This window comes from Pectinophora gossypiella, chromosome 13 (genome assembly GCF_024362695.1).
Source record: "Pectinophora gossypiella chromosome 13, ilPecGoss1.1, whole genome shotgun sequence".
Classification (NCBI taxonomy): domain Eukaryota; kingdom Metazoa; phylum Arthropoda; class Insecta; order Lepidoptera; family Gelechiidae; genus Pectinophora; species Pectinophora gossypiella.
Genome location: NC_065416.1, coordinates 11,825,899 through 11,843,334, shown reverse-complemented (window position 1 = coordinate 11,843,334; position 17,436 = coordinate 11,825,899). Strand labels below are relative to the sequence as shown.

At 36.7% G+C, this 17,436-nt stretch overlaps 1 protein-coding gene across 5 annotated transcripts in view; it reads left to right on the top strand.

Annotated features, from left to right (window-relative positions):
• LOC126372159 (polyhomeotic-like protein 3) overlaps positions 1-17,436 on the top strand; it is a 476,807-nt gene that overhangs the window by 385,372 nt on the left and 73,999 nt on the right. The gene's annotated exons all lie outside the window — the stretch shown is intronic.

Below are 17,436 nucleotides of genomic sequence, written 5' to 3'. Positions count from 1 at the left end.
TTAGTTTCTGACCATTTGTTTTATATTGGTACATTTATGATTATATTCATAATACATACATTTATCTGTATCTATCATCAGAAACACTTTTGGCACTGATATTTCTTCACGCCTAGTACTTTTCAGGGTGAATAAAGATTGCGAACAACAGTGTCCACTTTCGGATTCTACTTTTTCTATCTAAAATAACAATTATTAAGGAGAATACTCGTGTAATTACTTTTTCTATTTAATGTATATTTACTGGTGTTGGAACTTTGAAATATATCAAGTAAACAAATTACTGAGTGCAACATAACATACCATAGCATCATACCTGTATCCCGAAGGGGAGGCAGTCTGTCCTATGCAATAAAGGACGAGCCTATTACCAGCAACCGGGGGCTAATCCTGGAAACCAGGTGATATCAGAATTACACGTTTTCTGTATACCATCATCACCATTAATTTAAGAGTCACAATCTTGTCGGTGTAGCATTCCCCATGCTACTTTTTAGGGGAAAAAATGGGCAGTGGTTTCTTGCCTTGCGCCCCGCAGCTCTCTGGCTGACGCGAGTGGGATGGCACCCAGAGTAGTCTATACACATATTCAATTAAATAATTCAAATGCAATTTTCTAAAATACCCTGATAAAAAAAAACAATCTCTGCCGAACGTGTCCACTAATGCGCCCGACGACTTAGTTTCTTTATCTTTCACCTAGGTAGTACTTTCACATTTTTTTTACTGCCTACTGGGGTATATACACTACCTGACTTTAATACTAACTATTGCCAAGATATTTACAATAGTGTTTTTATTGTTGGTTATTGTGGTAGACAGAGTACCTACCTATAGATATAGCTTGTAATTTCTATTAAATATAAGACAACCATTGTGACGTGGTGCGAGGAGCAGACATCGAGACAAACTTTTGCAGGTTTACCGATGTCTGTATTCCAATGTTTGTAACATTGTTTTTATAAGAAAATAAATAAATAAATACAAAAACACTTTAAAAAAGAACAAAATTGCGCAAAAGAAACAAAACACAAACAACTTAATAAAATTAATGGTACGGAAAGCGGTGTCATTGCTAAAGTAGCAATTTCTCCCTTACAACACTTAAGCATAAGAAATTATTTAGTGAAATATGTTCTTTTAATTCCAGTTATAGTCGCTTTTGTGGGAAATTACTATTCAATTTATTTTAGGAGGATACATACATAAACCCACATCCTAATCTCAGTTATGAAATAAAACTAAATTTTACCGCTAATCCTTAAAAAAATATCTTTTCCCTGTAACAAAGAAATGAAAGAAATCTTTACACTGGCCAATGAGGTGCAATTAAGTGCAAACCACGTCGGGACGGCACAAAAGATTTGGAGGAAGAATACTGTTGGCAAAAGGTCGGATTAGTTTGAGGGTCTGTGGAGTAAACAAAGACAGGTACTGGCCGTTGTTAATTTCCTGCTCATTTTGGACCTTTGGTCCATAAACGTTGAGATTAGAGACCTCCGGGATTGTTTGCCATATGGTTGTCCTAGGTGGGGTTTAAAAGTAAATAATTAAAATATCGACAGCTGTGTTATTAATATAGACGTTTAAATAGGTCTAGACTAGACCTTTTCAGACATTACACCACTGAACCAAACAAATAGACGAAATTTTAATTTAACTATTTTCGTACCTATTTTACTTCAAAATACGGCTATATGCATATATAAAATGATTATTTTTAAATGAGTTTCAAACCGTCTACTGAAAACTAAGTTTAAAATAATAGTTTGATATAGTTTATGTTTTATTGATAAATCATTAAATTACTATATCTTCACATTAAGGGTAAACATAACTAATTTAAGATCTACGCTCTTGACGGTGAAGCATTCGCCATTCTTGTCAATTGAAGCCTAATTCTTTTACTTCCTTATAAGACACGACGTTCACCTTCTCTTTTATCTGTTCCATGTAAGCTCTTCTTAGTCTTCCCCTTCCTCTCTTTCGTTGTAGCTTTTTGTGATGTTTTTAATAAATTCGTCGTGTCTTATTAAGTGTCCAATCATCTTGCTTCTTCTGTCCTCAATAACTCTCAATATTTGCCTCTTTCAAATAAGTAACCACATAATAATGTACATAGAAAACAACTAATAAGCGGTAAATTACAGTCAACATCGAATAACCATATTCAATTATGAACACCTCATTTCACATTATAAATACCGAACCCAAACCTACCCACTTATGTTACATTCCAAAAAACGATTCAAAGATTCTTCGGTTTGGAAACTCCCATAATTTTGCCCATTTCACCCCTGTACAACTTTCAAAGTGACAGTACACAGTTTCACTACAAAAACCACATTATCTTATGCATTTCTGAAACTATTTTCCAAACAAATACCAACCTTACACCTCTGACATACGGAAGATTAATTTACCTGACAAGTGCAGTTATGGTAGTACCTGATTTTTTTGCAAATTGCATTCACTGCCTTCCCAGAAAGGACAATGTCTTACCTGACCATTAGTCGTGAAAAAAAAAGATACCTGACCTTGTAAGGGTTTTTTTTATTTGGCAGGAAATCGCTACAATGGTTCGGTCAGGGTTTTGTATGGTGCCAGAATAAGTAAGGTATTGTAAAGTGCGCATGCGGGGGAACAAAGTACATAGACTATTGTACCCAGTTTAGAAACAGATTGAAACGTTCCGCGTTTAGAAATCAGTCATAAATTTTTGAATAGTTTACGAGTTTTTTTCGAATGACTGATCAAGTTTCCAGTGTTAAATTTACACTATTAACTTAAGAAGCGTTAAGTTATGCACAAAGCAATTGTTACTGTCAGAATTAAATAAAAATGAAACATTTGAAGAATATTAAAACTAGATTATTTTCAAGATATTTGTAAAATCTCACGCCTTGTACTTTTGTGGTTGTTTTTTATACGAATATGTACATTAAAACTGTCAAAAATGAAACCTTTTTACAAGCTGAATCACATCGAATTTTCCAAAAACCTGATTCTCTACCAGCCGAAAAAAAGTTCTCAAAACTCTTCAAACTTACACAATAATTCAGAAACCCATTACCAATTCATAACCGTACTCGGAGGTTGAATTCGTCGCGGAGGTCACATAGGTCTGGGTCAGGTTCAGGGTGAGGTCGTGAGAGGGTCGACTCGCTCGCGTTGACTCATCGGATGAGAGGCTGAAGGTTTAAGACCTCTGACATTTCCCGTCGCTATGCCGTCTGGTAGCTTTTTAATTTTTGTTCTGTTTATCTTGGCCGTAACGAGTTTCGCCTCGTATTTATGTTGTTGGTCCAGGTGTTAACGTGTTAAAAATGTTGGAAATTAATCTAAATAATATTTTTTTTTTTAATAAATATTCATTCTTAATCTATCGTGTGGCTTGTGAGTTGGATGACCAACCTCATCAACCATGGTATCAGGGTTTATTGAGCCGTCAAAGGCGACGTGACTCAAGTAACGACTACGTACTTACATCAGTAAGTAATAACCGGGACTAACGGCTTAACGTGCCTTCCGAAGCACGGATTATGTTACTTGTTGGACAATCAAGTGATCCTGTTATGTCCTAACCAAACTAGGGATCACAAAGTGATTTTTGTGATTTGTCCCCACCGGGATTCGAACCCGGGACTTCCGGATCGTGAGCACGACGCTCAACCACTGGACCACTGAGGCCGGCCACGCGAGATGGTATGAATAACTTACAATAATGCATATACACTTTGATCATTTGCGTATCAGTAAGTTGTAACCGGGACCAACGGCTTAACGTGCCTTCCGAAGCACGGAATATTAATTTATACTGTTGCGCTGCTCTCTGTTATTTTTGTGTAATATTCAATGTTGTATAACTTGCTAACTCAATATGATATAATAACTGATAAAAAAGAGTTTTACTAATAACTACACGTACCTAAATACATTTCGTAGACACGTTTGTAACTTTTAAAATTATATTCTAAAAGATTTTTATATACGAAGGAGAAAACAATATGTAGATTCAAGCATTAGTCACAACTAACATATGATCACGACTATATATCCAATTTGGGTCATCAGAGGTACATCCCCATCATCTTCACCAGCCCATTAACGTCCCCACTGCTGGGGCACGGGCCTTCCCTATGGATGGATAGGGAGATCGGGCCTTAAACCACCACGCGGGCCCAGTGCGGATTGGTGGTTATTAACGACTGCTAATGCAGCCGGGACCAACGGCTTAACGTGCCTTCCGAACCACGGAGGAGCTCGAGATGTTTTTTTTTGTGGTCACCCATCCAATGACCGGCCTTTGCGAAAGTTGATTTACTTCAACAATCGCAGACCGAGCGCGTTAACCGCTGCGCCACCGAGCTCCTCAACTCACTGAGCTTTTTGTCAGACCAACGTGATAGGTGGTGAGCCAAAAACAACCTCATTAAAAATCTTCACATTCTCAGACCAGTTGAAACATCATTTAACTTATCTTGTACACTGAATTTCAACATTTATAATAACAAGTATGTGCAGCTACTTACCAATGAGATAATAATATAAATCACTGGACAAAAGGAGAGATAAAAATAAAAATAAATCCTTATACTCCGTTTCGGTCGCTTCTGAAGTCAAGGCAAATGGTGTGGTCCTATTGAGAAACTTACAGAGTTCGTAGTGGCATCGAATATATCATCATCATTGGCCTTATACGTCTGTTTCAGACGATTTATGACGTCATTTCCTCGAAGAAATGCACTTTCTTTCATGGCTGTGCAAGCATCGAATATATACTATAACAACATAACATGACACCACACCTGTATTGACGAAGAGGTAGGTAGAAAATGAATAGTTTGGATGATTGAACGATAAGGAGGGATGTACAATATAGAAAAAAAATAGTATAGAGAAATCGGCTACTTGACAGTATTCAGATAAGTATTTTAAAAATTACAGATGTTTATTTTATAGCTCTTGAAATAATTATTTTCTTCAAAAAGCTTTTTATAATATTAAATAACATAATTATTTTTCTTAAATTATTTTAAATTTCGCGCGAAAACGGTTAGTCACGTGACGTTTCGCCCAGTGACGTCATATTTCAACAAACAAAAAATGTATATATGTATTGTTCTTCGTTATTCAGGCGAATAGTAAATCAAAGCACTATTCAACGCGAATGAAAGCTTATTGTCTAAGAATTAATTTTATTAATGCTTACAAAGAAACTTATATTAATTTTTCTTCCAAGTGTAAAACGCCGTCCTCTCGTACATTACGCGCGTCAAGGGTCGCATTGTCGGCTGCGCGGACGCAGGTCGCGGTTCGGATGCTAATGCAGGTTAATTGCGGATTCAGAGCCAGCCTTTAGAAAACAGACGACCCCACTGGAATCTTAACACAGCTTGCCTCTTTACGCCGTGCGTTTTTAAACGCGGGGTCAACACTCTATAGTGAACTTTGCATGGCATTCAAAAGTTTCTACTGTATAGTTTCTAGGGATTATGTTTTTTTTTTTATTTTATATACGACGAGACTGGATATCGACATTCGATCGAGGTTTTAGCGAAGTAATCAACTATTGATGAACGTAAAGAGATTTCTAATCGTAGCACCAGGATTTGTGCAGAAGAAATTGACTGTCAAGCATCTGTAGGTCTATTTTGATCGTGAATTTCGAAGATTAAATTACTAAAGTCAAGGCTGTATGGTCCTGCCTTAGATGCGTGCCTTAGATAAACAAATGAATATACGAGAGACTCGACAGTGCAAACTTCCTTCAGCGTGAATTACTCATTAATAAGAACCGTATACATAGACCGTACCGTCGTGTGGGTTGTGAGGTGAATTACCAACCTCATCAACCCTGGTGTCAAGGTTATTATTGAGCCGCGAAACGCCCCTGACATGGCTTATGTAACGACTACTTACTTACATCAGTAAGTAGTAACCTGCCTGTAAGTGGTTGCCTGGAAGAGATTGCTACTTAGCAATTAGGCCGCCTATTGTACTAATTCTATTTCTCTTTTGTTTTGTATTTTGTTTTTTTCCTGTTTGTGCAATAAAGTATTTGTTATGTTATGTTATGTTAGTAACCTGCCTTCCGAAGCACAGATCATCTTACTTTTTGGACAATCAGGTGATCAGCCTGTAATGTCCTAACCAAACTAGGGATATCACGAAGTAGTTTTATTATAAATAAGACTTGATATTGAAATAAACATCAAAACTAACGGCGGTAAACAAAATACATCTTATTCCTACCATTGTTTTCTCAAGATATAGCGTATTGTTTTAACATGGTGTTGTATCTCAATATTTTCCTTGCCCCCACACAAACACAACCTACGCATGCGCGTTGAGAGTTTAGTGTGTATCCAAACCGGACACAACTGGCGTGTCACCTCTCCTCCTCCGAGAGGTCGGCGAGAGGTCACTCTTTAAACTCCAAATGTTTTCCTGTAAATGTTTACCTGGGCAGCTTGGTAAAGTCGGTGCATGTTTGTTGGTTGGAAGCGGTTTACTAAGTCGAAGAAGTTCCATATAGGCAAAGAATTTTACTATTTATGATTTGGTATTCTTTCGCAGCTTTCATGGTCTAGAGCGGTTAAAACGAGCTTACGGCCTGGCAGTCCGGGTTCGTTTCCCTATGGGGATATTTTCATAATCACCTTGTGAGACGATCCTTTGTTTGGCTGAGGACATAACCGACTGAATCAACTGATTGTCCGAAAAATTAAGATGATCCCGTCCTTCAGAAGGCACGTTAAGCCGTTGGCGTCTCCTTAAAGACCTGTCTGTTTTAGGATATCCGATAACTTGTGACCTAACCACCCTAATTGGAATTACGGTTTTATGTACATATCTAGAAGTGGGACATACCCAGGCTTAAATTCATTTGTGTGTATGCCAGTCTGGGGTCCCAAGAGGCAGAGATGAGGAATTCTCTTTACAACTCGATAACTGTTTAACGTTAGGACATTTAAGTACTTATGTCCGACAATATTTACTGTTGCTTTAAGTTGCAGTGATCGTTTGTTTATTGTCCGAGTGGTTTCTTTGAAGCTGCTTACAAGTAATTATAGACATTTGAAGAGGATGTTCCTTTTCTTATTACAGTAGCTATCGAAAAAAGAAAGGTTAATTCTTTATTTGAAATTTTATTTTGTAGATTATGCCGAAAAATTCAACATAAGAATCTTGAAAGCTTTTCTACTTCTTAAAGAAAGACGTTTCAAATCCTTAGCATTACAGTTTTCATATATTTCGTACCAATTAAAAATGTACTTACTACTTTTTTCTTATAGATACGAACCTTGATCTATGAGGCACAACCTTCCCGGTACATGCTCGTACAAACAAATCACGTATTCACGCATTTTCGAAGTTAAACTACCCATACGCAATCAGCATGTCCCCTTTTCTTACGGCTATTTAATACAAAAACAACTATACTACCTACCTTTATACCCGATCCAAAACACACAATCGATTAAGACGAGTAGAATCGATAATGTCGTCTGATTTCCCAGAACGCACAGTGAATGGATGTCGTCTGAAGTCTGTCTAAAATCAACAAACTAAGTCGCGTGTGTTTGCGTTTGAGCCACGCGTCGGCCGTGTGGGTGGAACAGGTGACTATTTGGCCCCCCAAGAGACATTGTAGGGTTAAAAAGTATACGTACCGTGAGGAGAGTGCATCGTCGTCTAAGGATAATAGACAGACGATACTTGTTAGGTTAGCTTGTTACTGTACGCTTCAAATTGTTGCGATGACGACGCAGAAATATCGTTTCAAAAGTAGCAGTGTTGTAAAAGTAAACTATAGTTGACGACAGGTCGACATGGCAATCGGGGCATGAGGTGAGCCGCGGAGGCGGGGTCGCCCCGCACACCCGCACAGTCCCCGCGGCGTCTTAGTCTTAGTGTCGCACGAGTCCGTATCGACCGCGTTTATCGATTATAATCTCGCTCACATAATTTATTGAATTAGAAATTAACATTAACACAAAAGAAAAACAATAGATTTAAAAGAAATCTAATTCAAAATTATAAATATAGCAAGTATATTTTACATATAACCCCACAACACCCCACACCCCACAAGAATATTTTACATATTATACTTGCTAAGAAATTATTGAAAACTAAGAATAATATTTTAGAAATAAAATTAATGTTAGATGAATAAATATTAACTTAAATGAAAACGTGGTATTATTTTATTCACATTTTGTCACATACATAATAAAAATATATCGATATTGAAAACGTCACGTCACTAGAGAATTGCCATGTCGACCTGTCGTCTACTATAAGTTTAAAATAGTAAAATGCGCCGCGAAAGAAGCCGACGGATTTTAACGGAACTAATTGACAAGTTATAACAATTCTATGGAGAAACTACGACGACAGCGCCGCCGCCGCGAGGCTTTTTTTGTGACATGGACTATATTTTAAATCTAGTTTATATTTTAGTCTTTGTTTTGGAATAACACTGAAATAATAACACTTTTTAAAACAACTACTTAAATGTTATCTAAGTATGTACTAGGTGCAACATTTGAATTTGGATTTCCTTTTCGGTGGCATTGGTTTTCTATCGACACAAATCTTTTCGTGCTTTTATTGTTGCGTCCATATTTTTATTGTTCCATCTAGTCGAGAACCTTAAAACCACTTTAAGTACTAAAATTATCTGTGTAATTGTATTTGTATAATTTAGTTATCTACCTAAACGATTACGTTCTCTTACACTGCAAATGTTGTGTGCACCTATAATTGGCTTATGTAACAGTCTAATTCCTGATGTAACTTTTATTTTATTTAGTCCCTTATTAGATAAGCTGTTGGTGTACCTTTTTATAAATAAATAAGTACAAAAAAAATAATACCTAAACAATTCAAATTAAAATAATCTTCCAAAAAAATTTCATAATAAATTCATAATCGGTGCACCGTACCTTACCTTTCTCAAAAACATGATGACCCTACGATTGACTACAAGCGAGGGTCACAACATCGTTACCACAGGTGGGTGGGCAAACATAAACACTGACTGTTTGTAGATTGGACCAGTATTGGACCAGCATTGGACCAGTGGTCCGGCAAACAAGAACAGGTGAGGGTGTGTGGCCTCTGTTTGGTTTTGTCGTTATGCTGTTGTCAGTTTTGAGTTTTTTTGATGCTTACTTGTGAAAAATGGAAGTGTACTACATAAGTACGTCTAGCAGGTGGTCAGAAAACGTGGACCTCGGGCACTGTACTATGTTTGAAACTGATATTTTCCAGATGAATGAGCGGCTTTTAAGTATACAGAGTGTTACTGACACAGTGACAGTGAGTAAATATCAAGTGGAATTTTCCATCGCAAAACTATAGAATTGAAAATGATTTAAAAAAAAAACAAAAGAATATATGTATTTTGCGACGGAAATTCAAATTCAAAAATATCTTTATTCAGTTGATAACATAGTTACACTTTGAATCGTCAATTTTTACATAACTAACGTCTCATCCGCCTAAAACTACTGCAGCTTCTCACAACCTGTATAACCGGGGAAAAGAAGCTGCAAGAAAAACCTCGGCACAAGAAAATTCCAACACATAATAACGGGTTCTTACCGCGTTTAAATGGGGATATGAGACTCCCGATATTATGAACCCGTTATTATGTGTTTTAATTATGATAATAACCGCGTAAACTTAAAACAATGTAAAAAAAATCCACTTGATATCAACACAGAATCATGGTCTGAACCATCCCTCAAAGTTTTCGTTACGATGTCACTAACATCCTGTATAATGATGCCATGGCTGCTCAATATTAACTTACTTCAGGGTTTGTAAGTTTTGTCATCAACCTTACAACCCTCTCAACAAGAAGAGGCCAACTTTAGTGCAGAACTCTAAAGAATGGTACTTACTTCTTACCTTGTTTGAGGTTTATGTGGTTATTATCATAATTAGAACACATAATACCGGGTGCTTACCGCATTAAAATCAGGGATGCCTAGTCATCCCGTGACCATGGCACTTGTTGCAAAGTGGCAAAGTGTTGAAATATAGGGACACTCATATCCCTGATTTTAACGCGGTAAAACCCGGTATTATGTGTTTTAATTACTCCTTACCTTACATAGTTCTGCCTTGCTTTACTCAAACATGAGAAATAATTAAATATTTATAACTCATTTTTACCCCCTTAGGGGTTGAATTTTGCAAAATCCCGTCTTAGTGGGAAACTACGTACTAAATAAAAATCCCATGCAATATTTGAAACTTCTAATACAATACAAATACACTTTATTGCACCAAAATAAAAAGAAATAATTACAAAAAGTCTCTTAACTAAGTACATGGCATGCTAAAGTATGCTAGTACTGTAGTTTCTGTGATTCCGTGATGAGTGAGTGACCTTTCGTATTTATATATATATATATATATATATATATATATTGATTTATGGTTATTGAAACCATCTGGCATACGAAAACAGAAGATAACATCAATATCTGGTTACCGGTTCCCATCACATTCTGACAGCTATCCTCGCATCTTACTGTCAACAGTGCACTGTCAATATGCGCAGGCGCATTGTTTTGCGCCGAGCTTTTGTTTGATGAACGTAAAACGTCGCGCAGAATGTGGGAAGATTTGTGAGAGCTGATTGGTTGAGGTAATGCAAGGTTCGAATTAAAAAAAATATAAAAGTGTTAAAAAATATTTTTAAAAGAGTAACTAGAAACTTATTAGATTTATCTAACAAAAAAACTGAAAAGCCTATTATACCTAATTTTACTTCGGCTATAAAGGTTCTGAGAAGCTGCAGTAATTTTAGAAGGATGAGAAGTTCGACAGAAAATATAATGTAAGTAATGTTACCTAATGAATAAAGATATTTTTGTGTTTGAATCGAGAGCCAAAGAAGTTTATAAATATTTTACTACATTTTACACGATCAATCAGAAATACAAAATACAATATTGCCATCTATTGATCAATGCAACTTATCAATCGGATTACACTATTCAGTCTTTAATGTACACTATTTAATATGTAGAGGTATAATCTTTCGTCAACTTCACTTGCCTTATCCATCCATTCAATTTTCACACGTATAGGCATATTTGTAAGCGGTACCGATCACTTAAGCGGCTGTTTGGTGGACGTGCCGCCATTCGGGTCAGGTGCCAACGGTACCTTGTTTGACGACGCTGCTGACCCTACCGATGGCAGTGGCATAAGTCACAAGGACTCTAGAAGGCCTCGTGGCCTTTTATTGGCGTCTTTGTTACAGAAGAAAAATCTGGATTCGGCAGATCCTATTCTTCTTTTCGTGTGGATTGCGAGGTGGATGACCAACCTCATGAACCTAACCAGACTCTATTCATTACCCGCCAAAGACCCGTGATACGGGCTACGTAACGACTACGTACGTATGTCAGTAAGTAGTAACCGGGACCAACGGCTTAACGTGCCTTCCGAAGTACCCAGTGTGCCATTTCAATGCTTCTTCACGTTGACAATACAAAGCAATGTGTGTGTGTGTGTATTATAAACTTGATGTTCCTAACGTTTTGTACTTACTTGAACACTTGGTTCATTCACCACGAGACAAATCTCCAAAGGCTAATTTGACGAAAACGAAGACTAGATACATAAACTCACGCCTATTTTCCACCGCGGTAAGTAGAGACTATGGAATTGCATTTGCTTCGATCCCGACATCCCTTCGTCATTTTATACGCGCACGCCGGTTCAAAGTAAATCGTACTAAACTTTTCTAAGGACATCCCCAATTCGGTCAATGTCCGTCCTTTTAGACAAAAACCTAAAACTACAAGTTGCATAACAGGCTTAAACCTTATGATTTGTACCACACCCTAAGTTTTAAGGTGCTAAGTCAAACACACAGTACCAAGAACAATGTAAGTGTATGTTTGAATGTTCGCACTTAACGCAAGGTTAATTAGGTTCAACTTCACTCGTTATTAGATATGTAACTATCGTCGAATTTACATAAGTAATGCATTGCTTTCATATCTATGCTAAAGACAGGGTTACTGAAAAGAAAACACACATAAAATAATGACAGATAGACAATCCATACGAGAGTAAAAGATGACCCTTCAGAGGTACATTCATCGTAAGATGATCCAAGTACCCGCGCCTCACCGAGCTTTCTGTTAGACCAACGTGATAGATGGTGAGCCGTATCGCCGTCTATAAATGACCTCCGCCATTGTTGACCAATCCATACACAAAATTACAATTTGCCTTAATGTTTACTGTCTATTTATTTGTACTCTCTTTTGTAAGTTATTTGTTATTCCGTGTTTTGTTTATTATTTGTTAATCTTCTTCTTATCGTGTGGGTGGAATACCAGCCTCATCAACCCTGGTGTCAGGGTTATGATTGAGCCGCCAAAGGCCCCTGACATGGCTCATGTACCGATTACTCACATCAGTAAATAGTAAGCGGGACCAACAGCTTAACGTGCCTTTTTAATAAAATAAAATTAATAAAAATTGTTACTGTGATGTCCCTTTATAATAAATGTTTCTTTCTTTCTACAATGAGCCAACTGTGCCCGAGGTATTAAGCAGCTAAACAAATGTTTCTATTTCACACTCCTCCTCCAGAGAAAAGTCTACTATCAATAAAAAGATGTTTCAAAGCATGCCAAGTACGCGGAACTGAAAACTGCATACGTGTTTGTGCCCGTAGCTTTTGAGACTGCAGGCCCTTGGGGTAGCGAGACGAGGGAATTGATCAGGGAGATCGGCCGGAGACTCAAAGTCAGAGGGGGTGACCCTAGGTCTGCGTCTACCCAATCCCTAATCCAATGCCTGTTAGTGGTTGTGCAACGGAGCAATGCCGCTAGTGTAATGGGTTTGTTTGGACCAGGTCAGATTTAGAACACTGAAACGCCTAGTTGAACGCGACAAAGTTACGTATGAATAGAAAGAAGTAAAGAGCGTTTCCCCCTTATTAAGACCACTAACAAGCGTGCGATATCTAGATCAACTATGAGGTATGGCATAGCAAAATAGTTCCCAGCGTTATACAGTAGTCTCTATTAGCTATCCATTGGATATTGACATATTAAAACTGGCTTTGCTGCATACAATAACGGCACTGCTTCCTCTCATTATAATAAGCACCAATGATTTAGGGCTGCCTTCGATGATAACATCAAATTAAATTAATTATTTACCGACGGACGGGCGGAAGTCTTGTGGTAAGTATGTGAATTTAGTTCTTATTTAGTTTTAGGATCATATAATTTGTTTTATTTTGAGATTTGTTTAATTTTATTTTTGTTTTGTATTTTTATTTTTCTATTTCTATACTGTAAGTAACTGTTTTGTTTATGTTGTAAATATTTTTAATAGGTAATTTTGTTTAGGATCTTCATAAAAACAGAAGAAAATGAGGTAGTTACAAAGATTTTGAAATTTAGATTTGTGTTTTTCTTTTTTTCCTCCATTTTAAAAATATGGATACTTTCATGGTTTCTAGATCTATTTAGAACAACGATTTGTATTTTTTCCGTGGTCGTATTCTATATTAAAAAACTATTTATTTAGGTAGGTACATACATTGTCATCACATGTGCATGAACTTTAGCTGCTCAGTCATAGCTTCGATTTCATGGGTTGGCAATTACTCGTATCTAAATGACGTTTTTATCATTTATTGAAAAGGTCCACCGTCCACATAATCTTTCTGTTCAGCATCATTGTTTTTTTTATCACTTTGTGTAAGCTTTGAGTCTGATGTTTTTTGTATTGTGGCGTTCTTTTTATTTATTTATTTAATTCAAGCAACTAGGGCCCATACAATATATACTTTAACCTATGAATACATACAATATTATAATTATAATTAAAATATTAAACAATTCAGGGAATTAATAATAATGATGGGAATTTATAATTATTTTTTTATCTTACTTTTCTAATATAAACGGCCTATATACCTCCCACTGTTAGCCACAAATCTCCCTCAATCAACCGAAGGTGGTATGGAGCATATTTCACAATGCTTTTCTGTTGGTTGCTGATCTTAATGAACATAAAGTTATGACAACCCTAAGTGTATTCGTTATGCGACCCGGAGTGGACTGTGGCGCAGGAAACCATCGCTCATGCGCCGAACTTTCAACCGCTTCCTCTACCAAACACGATTTATACCATCACCTAATAGTGATACGTATACTTATAATATTTGAGTAAGTATAGCTTTTATTTGCTATTAATTATATTAATGTGGGAACACTAGGCATGTTAAGATTCGGTTACAGAACCAGTGTAATAAGTTTACCGGAAAGAAGTATGGTGATTATTAAATCTTTCATCATCATCATCATCATCAGCCCATTAATGTCCCCACTGCTGGGGCACGGGCCTTCCCTATGGATGGATAGGGAGATCGGGCCTTAAACCACCACGCGGGCGCAGTGCGGATTGATGGTTATTAACGACTGCTAATGCAGCCGGGACCAACGGCTTAACCTTCCGAAGCACGGAGGAGCTCGAGATGAAAACTTTTTTTTGTGGGCACCCATCCTATGACCGACGTTTGCGAAAGTTGCTTAACTTCAACAATCGCAGACCGAGCGCGTTTACCGCTGCGCCACCGAGCTCCTCATTAAATCTTTATCACCTTACAAATAAAAACTAAACCAGGGATGAACGTGGGGTTAAGTATTTGATAGCCAAGCAAAATTGAGTCCAATTATCATACAATTCGACTGAACTTTGCTTGGCTGTCCAATACTTAAACCCACGTTCATCCCTGGTTTATTTTTTATTTGTATGTGGATAGTCTTGTACTTAATAATGAAATAAAAACACAAACAGAGACTTGTTCTAGCTTTATGGCCATTTCCAAATCTTATGTCACAGGTAATCTTTTTTTTAACCCTTTCACGGACAGAGATCATGGGCCATTGATGGTTCATAATAGGTAATATGACACCTTGGAATCGGAACGTCATTAGACGTTCTGTCCTTGAAAGTGTTAAATAAAGATCTTTACAGGTAATTTAATATTTTTGTAATTGCACTTGCTTTTATTGTCTAACTATTGACATTGTGTTGTTGTAAGTTTGTGCTACAAAGATTATTATTTTGTAGTAATTTGACCGGACAGAATTACTCCCATCATAAAGGTTCCTATTTACCATTTTGGTACGGAACCCTAAAAATGCTGTACCTCAAATACCAATGCAATGCAATGATGCATTTGAAATGGAAATGTCGAGACATTTCCCATCTTTGCGACATTATAACAAAAGATATTATAATAATGTTAACAAATGTAATAAAATTAATAAATGAACACATTACGCCGCCTGCGCAGTGATACATAATACCGGCGCAAGAGTCGAACTAATAAAGTAAAATACGTCTCCACAGAAGGCGTCAATTTAAATCGTTCTCTCATAATACTTTTCACTTTATGATCTAGAAATGGAGTATGGTAAGCAAAACAAGAGGCAATTTTCACTTTGATTTTCGAATTAGAAATAGTTGAGAAAGCTATAATTTTGATGCGGATACGACGCGCTTCATTTTCTTCTTAATGTCTTCCAAAAAAGTAAGTGTACTTAATGTAAAACAGTAAGGACGAAGTAAATAAAGGCCAAAGTCCAAACAATTACCAAGGAATACTGCTCGGTATTCAGAAGTCCAGAGAAGAACCAGAACCGGAAATCAGAACCATAAATCAGAAATCTGAATCTGAAATCAGACAGAATCGTAAATCAGAATCAGAATAATTCGGATTTGTCTCTGACAGAGCATGTTAAATATTTCATTATCTAAGGGAATGTCGCTACGACCCCAAAACACTATATCTCTTCTAAAGAAGTCCGTTGTAATTCGACACTAACCTGGAATACCACAAGTTACCCGTCATTTAGATATCTATTAAGTTCTAAATACTACAATAAAGTATAATAGATAGCCAAAAGTACATAAATAATTATGTACATAGAATTAACAGCTAAGTACATTACATGTCAGTAACTTAGTCACCGTTACTAGCAAGGTAGTGGCAATTTGTTTGGTATAAGATTATTGTATTTACTACTGCACTACCTTGGTTATCTTTCCTTTTGTAACCTTTTGTATAACTGTCATTTTCTTCTTTTCATAGTAAAATGAACGACGCCAGGTCTCTTTGGGATTCGTGGGGATTGTTGGAATTTTAGAATGGTAACTTTATCTTCATACTTTATTACCCCTATGAGCAAATGGAATAGTTCCCGTGAGAAATATGGGAATTTAGTATATTATTGGGTATTAAATGTAGGTATATTTATTTACCTGTTTAATTTATTTTTGCATTTACTGAAATTATATCCTAGCCTGGAAGAAATTGTTACCTTAACAATAAGGTCGATTGTTTATGTAACAGGTTTATTTTGTGTTCAATAAAGAGTTATTGTATTGTATTTATATGCCAACTACACTCAACAACACAATGTTGTGACATAAAAGCAAAATATATACCAACATAATAATAGCATCGATGGGCGACTGCGGACAAAAGCTCGACTTTGACCGCTCTGTTGCTGAATTGATATTATTTCATACATAGTTTAGATATATTATTTATAAACCCTTTTCAAAACTTCAATACAGGCGCGGACATAACAAGAATATTTTATTAGACACTTACATTTATGTTATTGGCTACTGGTGCCATAAATATGCAATAAATTATACTGATTTCAAAACATGCCTACGTAAGTATTATATCTGAGCTTCATCTTAACAAATGAATAGAGAGCAGCGTAAGATATATGAGTAGATAACATCCGATGACGTCAACAGTCTTGTGTTGTGAACTAAAAAGTTATTAAAATATTATTATTGGCATAAATAAGTAAAAATAACGGCCTCTGTGGTCCAGTGGTTAAGCGTTGTGGTCACGATTCGGAGGTCCCGGATTCGAATCCCTGTGGGGACAAATCACAAAAATCACTTTGTGATCTCTAGTTGGGTTAAGACATTACAAACTGATCACCTGATTGTCCGAAAGTAAGATGATCCGTGCTTCGGAAGGCACTTTGAGCCGTTGGTCCCGGTTATTACTTACTGATGTAAGTACGTAGACGTTACATGAGTCATGTCAAGGGCCTATGGCGGCTGAATAATAACCCTGACACCAGGTATATAGGTATATGACTTAACCTGTATTGGGTTGGTTTTCCCTTCGCAGGTTGGAAGGTCAAACAGGCAGTCGCTTCTGTAAAAAACCGGACCTGTCAAATCTTCAGGTTAGGTAAGCCGACCTCGTGACAAACGGGATAATGTTAGGGGGTTGATGAGACTTATTTATTGATGTTAACCTTTAGCACATTTACGTCCACCGAATATGGAATATAATTTAAACTTACGGTTCCCACACATTTTACACCAAATAGAAAA